We start from the raw sequence: 1,346 nt of genomic DNA, 5'->3' as shown, positions 1-1,346 counted from the left end.
CCAAGCCATAGTATTTTCAATTGCCTTTTAGGCATGTGAGAGCTAGACAATGACTAAGGAAGACCAAAGAAGAGTTGATGCTTTTGATTTGTGGTGTTGGCAACGAATGTTGAAAGTACCATGGACCACCAGAAGAACTAACAGATCTGTCCTGGAGGAAGTGCAGCCAGAATGCTCCTTGGAAGTGAGAATGGCCAGATTTCATCTCACCTACTTCGGTCATGTTGTCAGAAGGGACCATTCCCTGGAGAGGGATACCATGTTTGGTAAAGTGGAGGGTCAATGAAGATGGAAAAGGCCCTTAATGAGATGGACTGACACAGTGGCTGCAGCGATGGGCTCACGTACAGTAGGGATTGTGAGGCTGGCACAGGACCAGGCAGTGTTTTGTTCTGTTGTACACAGGGTTGCTATGAGTCAGAACTGACTAGACAACATCTAACAACAACCACAAGTTGCTTTTCACTTTTTCCTTAATATTTGTACCTATCACATCTGTTTCTGCATCATTCTCCTTTTACCAACTGGTTTCTAAACCAGTGTAAGTAGTGATAGAGAAAACAGGTATCCTTGTTTTTTCTGGATTTAAAGAAATCTCTCCATAAGTCATTTCTCAAACTGTGTTCTGAGGGACTAGTACTTTGAGCAAAAATATTTGTATTACATTGAGATTTGCAATTCACACTGCCATATTAGTATTTCCAAGAAGTCTGGCAGACAAAAATATGCTTAATTCAACATTTCACACACTTATTTGAACAAGGAGACCCCTACTCCCCCCCCCCTTTTTTTTCTTTTATGAACTGCACACTTTACCATCTTAGATGGCAGTGTTTTAGGAACTCCCATTTAGGAAAAAATACATATCCCTATAAAATATAATGTTGGTCATTAATTTGGAAACAATTTTAATAATAATGCCAAAGAAGTGGCTCTTTGTTCTACTTAAAAAAAATCTTATTAACAGGAATGAGTGTTAAGTGTCTTTTCAGTATCTATTGAACAAATTAGATTTGTTACTGAACCTACAAATATGATGTAATAAAAAGTTCTTCAGAATTAAACCATCTTTAAAATCCTGGGATAAAGTCAACTTTGGATTGGTAGATTTTTGTGAATATACACTTTGAATTCTCTTTACTAATATTCTGCAGTACTTAGGATTTTTTGCATCAATATTCATAACTGAAATTGTCGTATGGCTTTCATTTTGTGCTAACTCTGCCAGATTTTGGTATCAAGGATATATATTGGCTTCATAGAATGATGTGAGTACTTTCCTATCTTTTACTCAATACAGTAACTGTTTATATCCAACATGGGAATTCTTTCCTCCTTGAATGTTT

The sequence above is a fragment of the Orycteropus afer genome, unplaced genomic scaffold, assembly GCF_000298275.1.
Source record: "Orycteropus afer afer isolate SDZICR_OR568_19922 unplaced genomic scaffold, OryAfe1.0 scaffold00011, whole genome shotgun sequence".
In the NCBI taxonomy this organism is placed as follows: domain Eukaryota; kingdom Metazoa; phylum Chordata; class Mammalia; order Tubulidentata; family Orycteropodidae; genus Orycteropus; species Orycteropus afer.
Note: the sequence above shows the minus strand (reverse complement) of the source record.